This window comes from Ziziphus jujuba, chromosome 3 (genome assembly GCF_031755915.1).
Source record: "Ziziphus jujuba cultivar Dongzao chromosome 3, ASM3175591v1".
In the NCBI taxonomy this organism is placed as follows: Eukaryota; Viridiplantae; Streptophyta; class Magnoliopsida; order Rosales; family Rhamnaceae; genus Ziziphus; species Ziziphus jujuba.
Window position 1 is genome coordinate 21,476,446 of NC_083381.1, and position 17,137 is coordinate 21,493,582.

The 17,137-nt window shown below is 32.4% G+C and overlaps 1 pseudogene; it reads right to left on the reverse strand.

Annotated features, from left to right (window-relative positions):
• Window positions 1–3,011: 3,011 nt before the first annotated feature.
• Window positions 3,012–14,119, reverse strand: LOC107422772 (uncharacterized; annotated as a pseudogene).
• Between the last annotated feature and the right edge of the window lie 3,018 nt (window positions 14,120–17,137).

Here is a 17,137-nt window from a genome sequence, read left to right on the forward strand (position 1 = left end):
AAGGAATAATTTGTGTTTTTTTTTTCTTTTTATTTATGAAGTTATAAACCAAGATGAATAAATATCATTATAGTTTTTTAAAGTTTTTATTTTTTTGTTTTCTCATTTAGATTAAAATTTTAATTTCACATATAATATATTTGTTTAAAACTTTGTTTTTCTTCTACATGGCTAGCCCAAGTTAAACTTCCTGGCTCCTCTCCTGTCTACGAGAATCAACGTCTGAATTAAGAGAATCATTATAACGGACTAAAGTTTTTTTTTCCTTACTCCATAATATATAAAAGCAGATTCTAATAATTATTTAGTAAGATGAGCCTGCCACCGAATTTATGTTGAAAAATAAGAAAATAAATAAATTATGAGCATATTATTTAATCTTCACAATCAAAATAAAAAATTACAAAGGAAAAAGAAAAGGATACGATCTTAACACATGCATGAATTGATAAAACTGTCATTAATGCCTTTAATACTACCAAATACTAGAAGAATAAGACTTTCTGTCACGGAATAAAATGTTGGGACTGTACAAAATGCTGTTATTAAAATGTTATGTTTTGCCATAATTAAATTGTTACCAAATTATATGATCCACCATTTAAAAAAAAAAAAAAAAAGAAAAAACCGGAGCACATACTCCTAACGAATGGTACATGCACGTCTTGTTTAACTTGAAAATCTTACAGATAAATAACAATAATTTTAGTCCCAAAAAAAAAAAAAAAGAGTTTCCATTTCCGAAGCAAACTTCATTGTAACTATTTTAAGATGAGTATAAAATGTTGCTACATATTAGACATCACATGGCACATCTAGAGCTATGTATAAAAGCCGGAATCTCCTACACTGTTACAAAGTTTTGTTCCCCCTTTGAATTTACCTAAATATCCATCAGCTTTTACTGAAATTCCTACGTACTCTACATATATATATATATATTTGCGTTACACTCTCTTTCTCTGCTGCTTGACATGTGTGCTACTGCTCCTGAACGATACACACACTCTCTCTCCGTCTCTCTACTTTCTCTTTTTATTTTTTTATTTTTTATTTTTATTTTTTTTACCATTTATATAAAATAAATTATTTTTAAACAACCATAAGTTTCATATTATCAAAGCCAGCAATTTCATATTATCAAAGTCAGCAGTATAAATAGACTAGCAAATGATAATAATATTAACGCACATAAATATATTTTTTTAATAATAAACATGTTATATTGATAATAGACCTCTCTTTTTTTTTTTTGTTCTTTTTTTTCTTTTTTTTCTGCAAGATCCTATATGAGATGGATAGTTTAATTTAAAATACTTAATATAAATTATAAATCAATCCCAAATAAATTTTTGTTACAAGTAATAAATTGTTTGATTTTATGTACAACAAAAAATTAATAAAACAGTACATAACGCTATTAAACGGTGGTCCACGTGCGTTGCACGTGGCTCATGCCTAGTACTCCTAAAAAACAGAGCATGTACTCCTAATGAATGGTACATGCAAATTAGGCATCGCATAGATAAATTAAATAAAGGAAGAAATATAAACTCACCAACAAATTGACGCTCCAGTTGCATTTATTTAAGCATCAAAGAATGTAGTAATTAATTTGAATTGTCAAGCCAACAAAACGATTGAAAGATTCAAAAGAATAGAAAAATAAATAAATAAATAAATAAAAATGATGATGATAACTATGCATAAACAGAAGCAACATGCAGAAGGAAAGCTTTGTTGTGGAGTACTGCTAAGTGCTGCAACATTTCCAACGCCGGAAAACACAATCTGCTTTTTTAATGGTGCGGATATTCGCAAATTTGTAATCTGTGATGTCCAACATGTTCTAATATCTCGCTCAAGGATCATTGTATTAATTTGTTACCAGTGTAAAAATCATTGTGTTACGAAATCAGAACAATAACAATAGTAATATAATAAAACAAAATACATACAGATTTGATGGAAAAAAATCACGGGCAAAAAAAGACAAACTACAAGCAAAAAAAGATAAATTTTTTATTAATAAAGATTGGTACAAAAAAGATGAGTAAATAGAACCGTAAAACTCCCTTCATACAAGGGAAAAAAAAAAAACTCCAAATATAAATATATATATATATATATTGTACGGACAGAATAAGCTTAAAAATTAAAAAGGTCTGTACCGACGGAGGTGCAGCCTGAAACCGTAGCCCACCACTGAGCCCATTTTTTTTCTCTCAAAATAAATTTACCAAATAGGTTGCATCCCGAGCTTTTTGGATCGGATCAACAAGAATTCGAATCACCAACTTTAACACATTATAATTGATGTAGATTTGTTGGAAAAATACCATTCACCAAGACATGATTCTATAAATCAAGATGTATCTGGCAATAGGTGATAGTCACAGAAAATAAATTTGATGTGTTACAGATAAAATTAGTTGATTAAAACTTCAACATATTCGGACTTCAGTACAAATTAATTCCCATTTAATATTTGATATCATGTAAAAATTTCATTAATAACTTTAAGACCTGAAGACCTGCATTTGCAACTTTCTTTTGTTCCAAGTTTAGTTGCCCTTTGAACAGAGTGATTCCCTCTATACAAAATGCCATAGACAAAAAGACTCACTTTTTCGATGAGAATTGACAAATATCTTTGCGGACAATTTTGATGATTATAATATCATATCATTTTTTAAAATCCAAAGACCAGAAGTAGCTGGAAGCCCAAACAAGCTCTCAACTGTGTTAAAAGCAAATTAAATAGGCATTAGCAACTATTTAACAGATACAACATAAATATTTAAAAACTGCAAAAATTATGTTTCTGAAATTTACGTTTAGAATAATATATAGTTAGCAACAGTTCAGAGAAACTAATCATTTTTATGAAGACAACAATAGACTACACATCAACCATCTACTTTATTACAATAATTCTGAAGCAGAAAAGATTGTATTTTAAGCTCTTTTTGCCAAAAAAAAACAAGACCACGTAAACCAAAAAAACAAAATCAATGTGCAGAAGGAAAGTCTTTTTGTGGATAGCCAAGTGCAGCAACATTTCCAGGGCGTGAAAAGACAATCTACAAAGCACAAGTAATACTTTTATTAAAATATTATGTGTGTTTATGTATATATATATATATGTTAAACTAGCACCAATTCCGAAACTTAAGTTGATGGGAAGTGGTTCCACCTCAAACAACAAGTTCAACAAAAATAGTAGCATTGGCCCAGCAAAATCTCACATAATACGAATCCATACAAATAATTCAGTATTTAGGTTTAGATAATATAAATAGGACTAATAACGGATCAATCCATTATGTTAACTAATTATAACAAGTGAAATCCAATGTTATTTTTTTCCTTTTTTTTTCTTTACCTTTTTTATTAAAAAATATTTTATATAATATGATACAGAATATATGGATCCAATGGAAGATGTATTAATGATTAACTCATGTCCAATCAAAAAGATCAATGTGTTAATGGGTTGTATAGCGAATAACTTGTTAACATATTAATGAATTTGATGAAATTAATAAGGAAAGATAAAGCAAGTATGAGATCTTTTTGACAATAGCCTAACATGCAGAAATTCTTATTTACTAATTTATTTATTTCGTTAAACTAACATACAGAAGTTAATGTTTTATATACCTGGTAATTTCCTAGTGTACGAGTCATGAAACCTGCCGCACTATAATCGAAATAGTATTCCCATGTCCGAATGAATTTTTCATCGAATCCAAGGGCAAGGATTTCGCTACAAACAAAACAATTAATAAAAAACTAAAACATCAAAAATCTAGGTTGTTGATAAGATTCTGAGTCATATAATTTTTTTTTTTTTTAAAGTTAGAAATATAGGAATTGGAATTTGAAATTATTATTTGAGGAAACAATGGCATTGCCACTAGTTATTTTAAAATTAATTGCACATGAGTTCTTTGTTGTTTAACTTTCTTCTAATTTCTCTGCAAGCCAGGAAGCTCAAAAAGACCTGAATATGAATAGGCAGATGAAAAGAAAATTGCTTCAGATTTTTCAAAACTAGGGGAGAGATCACTTCTATTTAGGTATGTGACATTCAAAATCATTTAACGTGAATTTAATTAAAAAATATATAATCATTTATAAGAACTGAAAATCATTTTTTTAAAAATTTTTATTGAATCCAAAAACAAGAAAAAATGTGAATTTAAAAAATGCTGCATTTTGCTATACTTTTAGAGGAAATTAATTATATAGCTTCCTACATTAAATTCATTTAGACAAAACTAAAATTGAATACATAATTATTTTCTTCTTTTGTATACCTTCTCTTCTCCAAGAAATTGCTCCTCCACAATCGCAGTGTTCTATAGTAATGAGATCCAATGTTCTCCAGGTGTTCCACACTACCATTGCATTAAACAATTTTTGTTATAATAAAACATAAATTGATTAATGAAAGATTTGGAGAAATTAAAACAAACTTTTTATTTACCAGAATCTTGATGCAGCAGCCATAGCTGATGTTACCCTACTTAATGGAGGTATACAAGCTCCAGGAAAAGTATACTCTTTGATGAAATCAGAACTTCGTATGTGCTCCTCATACCGATCATCCGGTAACGAAGTGAACTATGTAAAATAATAATCACCATTAGCAACATAAAGTACACTGCTTTCTTGTGGCAACTTTGAACTAAACTAGGACAAGATAGAGGGTCAATTTCATTTTACCTGCAGAACAAAAATCCCATCTTCTGCCAGTACAGATTCACAGCAACCGAAGAAGTCATTCATTTTATCATGGCCAACATGTTCTAACATCTCACTTAAAAAATGCACCATCCGTAGATCATTGTATTATAACTTGTTGGGAGTTTGTCTTATTAATTGTTAATGTAAACTGGATGGCAAAGTAGTACTCACCAAGGTATGATTCTGTCGAATGTAGATGTATCAGGCAATTGGCGACAGTCACAGAGAAGAAATTTAATGTGGTCCTGATAGAATATATAGTTGGTTAAACTTCAACATATTCTGACTACAGCTCAAATTATTGTTCATATAGTTTGAATAAGTTTAGATGATCTTAAACCAGTAGATGGCCAAAAAAAAAAAAAAAAAGAAAGAAAAAAAAAGAACAACTGGACACTATACAATGCAGAAATAACAAACTAAGGAGATGTCTTTATATGCAAAATTGAGTAACTTTGAGACCTACAAACCAGCATCTGCAACTTTCTTTTTCTGCAAATTTCAGTTGCTCCTCCGACAGAGTGATGCCGGTCTGCTTGCATCCAGTTTGTTTGACAAGTTCAATTGCAAAGACTCCCCAACCACATCCAATCTCAAGAACTTCATGCTTCTTTTGAATTCTAGCCTATATTGAAATAACGAAGGAAAACTCTGGGAATCTTCTTATGAAGACAAAGAAAGTTCGACAGAAATGCTCATAAACAAGACTTACTTTTTCAATCAGAATAGAGATCTTACAAAGAAAGTTCGACAGAAATGCTCATAAACAAGACTTACTTTTTCAATCAGAATAGAGATCTTTCTCTTTTGCCCCGAGTTCAAGTCTTCGTCTTTTGTCTATACGAAATAGTTCAACATGGAAACAAATATAAGCTAAACCTTTAAACCGTATGTTTTATTGCTAGTGTTTTTGTAAACTATCAAAATATTATATTTCTTACCTTAAGTATACCACAGGAGTATCGCATTTTTTCACCCAAGAACAAAGCAAAAGTTCATTACTCTGCAAAAACACCAAAAACTAATTAGAAGCTGCTTCTTTGTGGATACTTATTGGTTTCAGAATCTAAAGACCAAGAAATTCCTCATAGAGAAAAACTGAAAATTCAGAGTCTCAGGCATACTTTCACTAATTAATTTGTAGTAGTTGAATGAGTTTAAAACTAAATTGTTGCTAATTGCATTAACTTGGTATACAAGTTAAACCGGCTACATAGCATTTTAAGTTTTTGGTATATGGTAATTTACCATAGTATTGGAGACTAATTCTTGCAGCTTAAGCTAACATACCAGGTCATAATGACAAGAGATGTTCCTTTGAGCTTGTGTAATAGTATTTTGCCTGGAAACATGCTGAAAGAAGTATATTGCTGATGATATACTAGCTGTGAATAACAATGGTGTCCACCATCCCCTCAAGCTAAGAGAAAGCAAATAATCAATTAATGAGATGCAGGAAATGGCTACTATTAGCATCACAGTGCAGGCTTAAGACACACAAGGATACCTTTTCTTAATTGGCTTTGAGACAGAACGCTTTGCATCTCTGTTGGCAATAAAAATCTGCACAATGAATTTGCAATATATGTTCATTGTTAGTAAAAACCCGAAATATTATTACTTTTCATGGAAAATTTAGCCATATTATACCTCAAAAAGGTGCAGAAGACCTTCATCTTTATCAACAAAAGAGCAATCTCCATTGACATATGCATCTGCAAATCCTAAACTTTAAACCATATGACTTGAGCACTGTTTCTTAGCTAACCCCATTAGAAAAGTGGCAAACATAAAGCAGCAGAAAGTGCATACTTACCAGTAAAACTGTGGGTTGTGAACTTTCAGAACCGTCTTTATAGAACATCTTTTTGTGGTTTTCCCAAATGTGAAAATAGTGCCTCCTTCCTCCAATAAACTATCACAACATAAAGTCTTCAATATCATTCTTCTGCACCGTGTTTAAATGTAATAGAAACTTTTGGATGTAATGAACCAAATCAGTAGGGGAATGAAACTGGTTATCCTTTACATTGTCTCCTGCATAGCTAGCGACTATGCAAGTAACTGGTTCAGATTTCAGATAACGAGCATACTCAAATCAAACATCCATGGGAGATAAAATGTCCAAGAAATCTGGTAAAAATAGGCGTGCCCCTGTTTCTACCACTGAAGGTACCATGTGGTTTGGGTTGCTCAGAAGGGCACAACTTTCTCCTAGAACACCATGCGCAGAAGCAATTCCTGCCTGCAAATGACAACTTACTAGCAAACTGCATTCTACAAATCTGATAGATTCTTAAAGTGACGATTAGAATGAAATAGGACTTTCTGGGATATAATCATTTCCCTAGACAATTAACAAAGAAAAAGTACCATTAAGCATTTATCATTATTTGATACTTATATATCACTATATCTGTACCGGTTTGCAAGAATTATAAATTCTAATAACTACCTTCAGGTCACCCTCATGGACGCCATAACCTGAAAGTAAAATTGCATAGGCATGCAGAATCTGAAATTGTGAAGCAAATACAAACCATTAAAACATAGGAATCATATTAGCTGTTAAGATCATTAAGGTAGTCTAGAACATAAAAATGACCTATACATTGGGGGGGGGGGGGGGGGGGGGGGGGGGTGTTGGAAGCACGCAAAAAACAAAAAAGAAGAACAAAATTCAAGTTCCTAACCATGTATGCATCATATTCCTAGACATCAAAATTTATAGTTTTGAGGGAAATTGCCTTGCTTGTGCTTGTTTGCATCACATCATTTATCTACTTTTACTTGATTAACAAGAAACAGAGGAAGCAATTAGCTTGACTGCATCCATTCCTCTTCTTTTTCATGTTTCCAATTTTTGTTATTTCTCACAAGCAGGGAAATTCACCATGGTATGCTCCACAGAGCCAAATTCCTCTCTTTCCTTGGATACGATGAAGCTCAAGCATAGCTTTTGAAGCAGCAATGGATGGGACTGGTTGGCCCGTTGGTCACAAGGAAAGGGATATTCGTTTTGCCTATGTTCTGAAGGATCAAAGATTCCAGGGACTGGTTAATGCAAAATAGAGCATAATAGAAATCTTTCTTGGGACAACCAATTAATGGTGTAGCTTACAGGTAGAGCCTAATCACTCCCCACGCATATTGGGAGTATGTCGAACATGACTTCTGTTAGGTACTAACCTGAAGAGCATTGAGCCAGTATGTTAAACATACTTTGTGGTCTTTACTTCCTATAAAATTGAATGCACTCCATGCTGCTTGGTTTTGAGGCATTAAATTTTCATCACGATGAAGGAAAATATCACTATCAGTAGAGATTTAAAGAATCACTATGCATATAGGTGCAGCAATCCATCATATTTGTGATAATTGGATAGGAAATCATACCTATAGAGATATTGGAAAGCACCAAGTACTCTGAGTTCATCAGAAGTAGCTTGGTCGGCTGGTATTCCCATGGCATCAGGGGCATGGACAGCCAATATGCATCAGCTATACACTTCTTCCGAACCATCTCCAGAGAGAACTGTGCAACCTGCTAAGCCTTGTCAAGTATACGTTAAAAGGTGGCTCGAAAATGTTTCTAACCATCTCCTGAGAAAGCCATGCTATTGAGCAGTACTTACCGGCCTCATTTGTTGAAATCTTATGGACCTCGCAACTTGTTCTTATCCGACAACCTCTGCTCTCCAGCTCTTGTTTTACCTGAATTAGAATTTAGTTCTAATTTAAAATGAAAAGAAGTAACTATGCAAGCATGTTAGAATATTCTAAAGTAGCGATAAACGGTTAGAAACTTAATTTGGTCAAAAACAACAAATCAGCACCATCTTCACATAATATTGCCCTTTAATTGCTAACCATTGAGGACTCCCAAAAAGCTGCAACATAAACAGACAAACAAAATTAAGCTTCAATTCAAATAATAATCTGGAGCTCTAGAAAACTTAAAACTTGTAATTGTTATTTGCCCTGAAACATTTTCTTGTGATAGAAGTAATATGTACCTGATATAGATAATGACTATGGAAAAATGAAAGAACAGAGGAAGCAGAAAAGCTCATAGCCCCTTCTGAAGGAATGGAGCATATTGAACTGCAAATTGGAACCTATAGAAGTACTATGACATGTTTAACATATACTACCAACTTAACAAATGAGAAAATGAAAAGAACAGTATAATGTTTGAGTGAATCCTCACAAGATAAGATTTCTTAAACAATTCTGACTATCCATGAGATGAAACAAACTGTCCTAAAGTTTCATTGCGATCAATGTCTGGGTTGTTCTCAAGTATCTCAAGGTCACTGAAAAGGAAAACATAATAAGGTCCAAAGAATGGAAACAAAAGTAAATGATACAAAATTCAGCAAGCTCAACTGCATTTTAATTGTAACACACAGAGTTTTGCTTAATTGTAAGTACAATGTAGAATATGTACTTGGTGTTGAATGAAAACAAAAACCAGAAGCAAAAAATAAAAACAGAGCAGCAAAACAGAATGCAAACACCAGAAGAAAGGAAAAAAAAATAATAATAATTGCTACTAGTTTATTCAATGGTTCTCAACCGTTTTTGGGTTTTTCAGCGCACACAAAAAGAAAAACATAACAATATTTATACTAATAATTAACCCTACCTACATAAAACAACATAAAATTACCCTAAAAGAAATTTCTAAAACTTGGACCCCAAGTAACCAAGGCCCCACAAAATAATAACCTAAAAAAAATCAAGTTTATATTTCAACACTCCCCCTTAAACTTGATTAGTTATTCCTATGAGACTTCGCAATTTAACAAAGACTTCATGCTTGAGAGGCTTGGTAAAAATATCAGCTGCTTGATCTTGAGACTTCACGTCCAGCTGTACATCTCCTTTGACAATGCACTCTCTAATATAATGATAACGTGTATCAATATGTTTACTTCGATCATGAAAAACAAGATTCTTGGACAAGGTAATTGCTGATTTATTATCCACATATATCTTGGTTGGTTCTTCTTATGGACAACCCAACTTCCTTAACAAGTTTTGAAGTCAAATTACATGACAAACACATGAGGTGGCAGCTACATACTTCGCTTCACATGTTGAAAGAGTAACAGTTTGCTGCTTCTTTGACATCCATGTAAAAGCTGTATCTCCCAAATAAAATACAAAGTCACTTGTGCTTTTACGATCATCTTTGTCTCCACCCCAATCACTATCACTATATCCAACAAGCTTGTAATCATTGAAAGTTGAATAATACAAACCAAAACTTGTTGTACCTTTTAGGTATCTAAGAATTCTTTTTGCAACCTTCAAATGAGTTGTTATGGGATTCTCCATGTAACGACTTATAACTCCTACTACATAGAAAATGTCCGGCCTTGTACACGTCAAATATCTTAAGCTTCCAACTAAGCTCTTCAAAAATGTTGGATCCACTCTTTCTCCTTCCTCATGCTTTGATAACTTAACTCCACATTCCATTGGTGTGCCAACCGGATTTGCATCATCCATCTTAAACTTCTTAAGTACCTCCTTAGCATACCCTTCTTGAGTAATTAGAATGCCTTCACATCCTTGCTTTACTTCAATGCCGAGATAGTAAGACATGAGCCCAATATCTGTCATCTCAAACTCTCTCATCATCTCCTCCTTAAACTCGGCAAACATACTTGGATTGCTGCCCGTGAAAATTAAGTCATCTACATACAAGCACACAATCAATATATCATCTCTTTTAATTTTAATGTAAAGAGCATGCTCATATGGACACTTGATAAAATTCCTTTTTTAGAGATACTTGTCAATTCTAGCATTCCAAGCTCTTGGTGCTTGCTTCAACCCATAAAGTGCTTTCTTTAACCTTAAAACTTTGTCTTCTTGTCTCTTGATTTCATATCCTTGTGGTTGCTCAATATAAACCTCTTCTTCAAGAAACCCATTTAGAAAGGAAGATTTTACATCCATTTGATGTATCTTCCAACCATGTTGAGCTGCCAAAGAAATAATCAATCTTACCATTTCTAGTCGAGCAACGGGAACAAATACTTCATCATAGTCTATTCCAACTCTTTGACTATAGCCTTTTGCTACTAATCTTGCCTTGTACCTTCCAATCTCTCCTTTGGCATTCTTCTTGGCTTTATACGTCCACTTTACACCAATAGCCTTGGATCTTTATGGAAGTAAAGCTAGTTCCCATGTTTCGTTCTTCTTGATTGCTTTTATCTCCTCATCCATGGCATTCTTCCAATTCTTGTCTTCCATTTGCCTCTTGGAAGTTCACGGGTTCACAATCAGCAAATAAACAAAACAATGTGAGATCATCTTGGTTTTCGGTTACCTCATATATCTCTTGTAAACTCCTAAACCATGGAGCTCTTTCACTTGAACTCCCGCCTTCTTGAAGACCTGCGGTTGGTGAAGCTAGTGGGGCAATCGGCTCCTCTCTCATTAGCTCCATTCCTAGCTGTTCCACTTCTTCCTCTTCAAGATATAGGAAAAAATTATAGCTTGCATCATGTGATTCCCAGTTCCACTCTTCTTCTTCATTAAATATAACATCTCGACTGATTATTATTTTCGCACTCTTTGGATTGTAGAGCTTGTACCCTTTGGAGTTTATGTCATAGCCGATGAAGACATACTTCTCACTTTTATCATCCAATTTGCTTCTTTTCTCATCAGGTAAATGTGCATGAGCTATGCTTCCAAACACTTTTAGATGAGAAACACCCGGTTTCCTACCACTCCATGCTTCTTGCAGTGTTTTTCCCCACACGCTTCTTGTTGGAGACCGGTTGGATAAATAAACATCACATGCAACTGCCTTTGCCCAAAGTTCTTTCGGCAATTTCTTGCTTTTGAGCATACTCCTTGCCATGTTAAGAATTGTTCTATTCTTCATTTCTACCACACCATTCTGTTGAGGGGATCTTGGCACCGTTAGAAACCTTCAAATTCCATGATCTTCATAATTTTTTTGGAATTCATTTGATGTGAATTCTCCTCCTCTATCGGATCTCATAACTTTGATCAAACAGCCACTTTCCTTCTCAACAAGGTCCTTAAACTTCTTAAAATTCTCAAACAGCTTTAATTTTTCTTTCAAAAAATATACCCACGTCTTTCTTGAAAAATTATCAATGAAAAGAAGGAAATAGTTACTCTTACCAAGTGAACTTGGCTTCATTGGACCGCACACATCAACATGTATAAGTTCCAGCGATTTTCGAGCACATGAGGTTGTCTATTTGGGAAAGCTTTTCTTGAATTGCTTTCCAAGTAAGCAACCTTCACACACTTGATCCGGATTACGAATGCAAGGTAATCCCCTCACCATCTCTTTTTTGGAAAGCAACTCAAGACCTCCAAAATTGAGATGTCCAAACCGAAGATGCCAAAGCCAAAACCCATCCTTATAACATGTCTTAAGACACTTGGCACTGTCACTTTGAATGTTGAACCTAAACGTTTTATTTATTGACATTGGCACTTTAACTATCAAATTACTTGCATGATCCCTTATACAAAGATTATGATCTTTTAGGTGAATATCATAACCTTTCTTTAAGAGTTGTCCTAAGCTCAAGATATTACTCTTCATACTTGGCACATAATACACATTTGATATGAATTGATGCTTTCCACTCTTTAACCGAATAAGAATGCTACATCTGCCCGTCACTGCTACTTTGGATTCGTCTCCAAATGATACACTACCACTCACAGTTTCATCAAGCTCCAAAAATATATTTTTTTTGTCATACATATGATTACTGGCACCAGTATCTAAGTACCATTTGTTGTCTTCACTTTTCTCACTGTCTTTGTAAGCCAGCAGCAATGTGCCTTCTTCTTGACCTTTTTCTTCGATATAATTTGCCTTCACTTCAATTTTATTATGACCAGGAGTTCTACATTCAAAAGCATAATGACCAAATCTTCCACATTTATAGCACTTCACATAGGACTTATCATACCTTGGTGTTGAAAAACCTCTCCCACGGCCTCTTGTTGATCCTCTCCCTCTTTGAAAGTTGCTGTTGTGGTCATCACCAAACTTCCAGCCCCGTCCAGGTCCTTGCCTGCTGCCACGTCCTCGCATATGGCCTTGTCCTTGTTGGCTTCAATCATTGTGACCACTGCTGGTTTCCTCTTTAGTTGCATCAATTTGGGTCTTGAACAATTGTTCCACTATTCCTTCTTTCTTCTTTTTCTTTTCTTCATAAGCTTGCAACGAACCCAAGAGCTGCTCCAATGACATAGCTATTCTTATTGAGTGTTGGAACTTGGAAGGGAACCATACCATTATTGGCTTTTTTTTTTTTTTCTCAGATACTATTCATGCAACTATTGTTCATGTGACTGTTCACGCAGATACTATTTATGGTACTGTTTACGTACGCATTGTTCACGCAAAAACCTGGCTCTGATACCACTTTGTTGAATGAAAACAAAAACCAGAAGCAAAAAATAAAAACAAAGCAGCAAAATAGAATGCAAACACCAGAAGAAAGGAAAAAAAATGATAATTGCTACTAGTTTATTTAATGGTTCTCAACCGTTTTTGGGTTTTTCAGCACACACAAGAAAAAAAAAACATAACAATATTTATACTAATAATTAATCCTACCTACATAAAACACTATAAAATTAACCTAAAAGAAGTTTCTAAAACTTGGACTCTAAAAAAACTTGGACCCCAAGTAACCAAGGCCCACAAAATAATAACCCAAAAAAATCAAGTTTATATTTCAACACCTAGTTACATCATCCTTGAACTTGAAAATTTCTCTAAGCATTTTCCAAAAGGAAAGCTTTAAGAGGTTCTTCTTCTGTGCAAGCAAACTTGACAAACCATTTCGACCACCCATTCGCATCCTCTTCCTTGGTCCAAACTCACTGAGAATGACATATCCGATTTCTCAATATCAACTCCAAGGCTCTCAAACCACTCCACCAAATTTGGACAAGTTACCTGCATGAGATTCCTATTTTCATAATTTCATCAACAATGAGTTAAACCCAACATTGTTTCCACCAAAGACTAATTTATCACCTTGTATATCATACTAAAACATATATAGTATGTATAGTCAGTCTCCTATTCATATATATAAATATGTATTTGTAAATGTGTGTGAAATTAATTCCATTTACAAGAGCCGAGAAATTTACAGTGTTGAAGACTATGAAAACCGAAGTCCAAAAGAAGACCATCAATGGTTACAGTTTTCGCATGGCCTCCCAAGTTATCTTCCTTCTCATACAAAACAACTTCCACTCCATTTTTGGCAAGAATATAAGCTGAAAGCAGCCCACTAATCCCTCCACCTATCGCTGCAACTCTCATTTTCCACATTACAAGTATCTTTCTCAGCTTTCATTTCATCCACTAAATTTCATTTCTAAAGTTCCATATTTATCGATCAAAGAGAGTGAGAGAGATAACTTAAGATTGGTATATGAGCCAATCCTGTAAGATTATTGGCCGTGGAAAAAATAAATATGTTATATGAAAACGACACACTCCACCAGTTGGAATTTTATATTTATGATAGGTATTATTGTTATTAATATTGTTACTATTTAAGTGTCAAATATTTTTAGAAAAATCCTACTTCTCATCATTGTTGAACAATGATCCTATATATCATATAACAATTAAAATGATTATCATAAATGGTTCATTTTTAGGATTTTAATATTAAAAAATATAATTAAATATCCGAAATTAAAATGAAACTCAAAAGGTAATCGTCACCTCATGAAAAATAACAAAACTGAATCCTTTAGTTATTGTAATTTGGTTTTATTCTAAAGATGGAAAATGTATATTGAAGAGCGTAGTTGGTATAATTGGTTATTTTGGTTTATGTCCATTATTAGCTTGCCGGTGGCGCAGTCTATTTTTGTTTGTTAGTATTTATTTTAAATTTGTTGCTATTTTTGTTTGTTATTCATTGGAGGGTATACATCCATTTTTCCTTTCTTATCATCAATTACCTTAACTCTCAATATTCAACGTTCAAGGCTAAGTCAAACACTTGAAATCAGACTTTAATAAATTTGTTCAATGAAACGTTCATTATATATAAATGTTACTGTAAATATTCTCTCAGTTTATTTGGAGAATATGCCGATATATATATATATATATATATTAAGAATGAGACCTACACGAGTCCATATTAGAATTTTAATATTAAAAAATATTTTTTAAAAAGAAGTTAAAATGTTAAACCAAATAATTAATGAATGTGAATTCTACTTTTATCGTTCATACCATCATAATTTCCAAAATAAATTAGAAGATAATTTTCAAAATATTAATTATATATAGACACACGAATTCATACAAAAATAAAACTATATAAGTTAATAGAAAAACCATTAAAAGAAATCAACTTCTCATTTAAGAGAATCATCATCAAGGAATTTATTTAGTAAGATGAGCCTGCCACCAAAATTAGTGTTAATTCCCCAAATTACACACCAATAAATAGCTCCACCATATCCATGTCTAAGGGTAAAACAGTCAATACAAAGGGTCCAATAGAAGAACAAAAGTCTTATCTCTGTAGAAGTAGGACTACGAGCCAAATAACAGTAAATATAGGGTCCTGAGAATAAATTAGCAACAGTCAGTGAAATGGGCCCCAAATAGTAGGTGGAGAGATAAGGCGACACTTATATCAACCACAAGACAAGCAGACAGGAGAGATAAGAGGAAATAATATCTGTGTGGAGAAATGATATAAAAAGCTGTAGAGAGGAGCAGAGGGACAAGCAGTTTCAGTGGTTCAAAAAAGGCTCCGCTGGGGAGGAAGCATAAAAGGATGGAAAGAAGAAAGATGGGAGGGGAACTATTAATATTGCCGACACTTATTGAAATATATATATATATATATATATAGTTATGATTCGGTTCGGATATTTTGATTTTATAAAATAAGTATATAATTTAGATCATTTTCATTTCAATTTGATTTTTTTATAATATATGTGCACCTTATATGGTTAATTATTCTAGATATATTAATATCTATATATATATATGAAAAAAATTATATATTTAAAAGCATTTAATTTAAACATTGAAAATTAGAAAAAAAAGATAATCAATTATTATATTGATCATAACACATGCGTGATTATATGTTGATATAATCATTGCGTTTGATACCACCAAAAACAATGAAGAGTACCACTATTTGTCATAGAATAAAATATTGTGATTATAAAATATAAAAGCTAAAATATTATTTATTAAAAAAATATTTACTATTTCTTATTATCGGTGATCATTACTATTTTATATGAAAATTTTTAATTAAAAATATTTAATTTAATTATATTTTATTTGAAAATTTTAAAAATAAACATTTTAATCATAACTATTTAAATTGTTATGGAACATGATAAATAACATTTTGGTTATTAAAATGTTTATCTGTTGCCACACACAATTAAATTATTACCAAATATATAGATTTATAATTTAGAAATAAAATTTTGTGTTCTACTCGTGGGCAATGATTATTGAGAAATTTTGATTTTTTTTTTTTTTTTTTATCATCCTTTGATCTTGCAGTTGAGAATTTTAACTTCACTAACAGTCTCATGGGGAAAATAATAAGTAGGTGGAGTCTGAAGCGATGGTTTAATTTATTATTTTTATTTTGTTGTAGTACATATATACTATATTGAAAAATATGTCTGATATACGTTGTTATATTATTTCCTTTTAGTAATAATATTTGAGATGAATAATTACTTGACATGACCAGGGATTTTGCTTTCAATCAAATAAATTAACCATCTAATATTTATATTGATTTTTTTATGTAAACAATAAATGCTTAAATCATAACTATTTTTAGATCAAAATTGATAAAAATTAAAACAATAGCACCAAAAAATATACTCGTAAAATTCATTAGACAAATTGATTGAACATGAGATAACTTGAACCATCCTTGGTTGAATGAGTTCTAATATATGGTGTATTATAAAACATTATCAAACAATGTTACATTTTGAAAGAAATTTTATTGTTTCTGCATTTTTTTTTTTCTGCTTTTGCTTAATTATGAAGAAACAGAGGAATCAACTAGCTTTATTGATAGCATGCAGTCCTCTTTTTTATATTTCCAATTTTTTATTATCTCTTAGAAGCAGGAAAACTTGCCCCGGTATGCACCACAGAGCCAAATTCCTATCTTTATTCCTCAGATATGATGAAGCTCATGCAAAGCTTTTGACTAAAATCAAGCTATGTTTTTGTGGATGTTCAATGTTCTGGATTTAGAGTCATAAGGAAAGGGAGACTCACTGCGCCAATGTTCTGAAGGTTCACATGTTTATAGAGTGTTTGAGT